The sequence below is a fragment of the Bombina bombina genome, chromosome 5 (assembly GCF_027579735.1).
Source record: "Bombina bombina isolate aBomBom1 chromosome 5, aBomBom1.pri, whole genome shotgun sequence".
NCBI classification, from domain to species: Eukaryota; Metazoa; Chordata; class Amphibia; order Anura; family Bombinatoridae; genus Bombina; species Bombina bombina.
In genome coordinates, this window is record NC_069503.1 from 152,831,904 (window position 1) to 152,832,272 (window position 369).

Below are 369 nucleotides of genomic sequence, written 5' to 3' on the forward strand. Positions count from 1 at the left end.
AAATTTAAGATAGCAAAGATGCAAAAATCAGTACCTATACTATAATTTTAGTCTCATATATAAAAAACAATAATGACATTTAGCAATCAATGTAATAATTGTCACAAAATCATGGAGTACAGATAGTATAGGTATTGTGTAATGTTTGAATGCACATTTTGCTTGTTTTAACTTATAAATGAAATCTCTGCTCTGTAGGCAGAGTGTAAGGCTGGATACAGTTGGCAGGCTTGCAAGTGCCTTACAACAACAGCATCTATGTAAATGCTCTTCCCTGCTTTTGTGTAACTCCCCTTTCCTCTTCAAGACCACCCAAACCCTATAAATAACCCAACAGTTCAACTTTTTCACTCAGATTTTTTTCCCAGA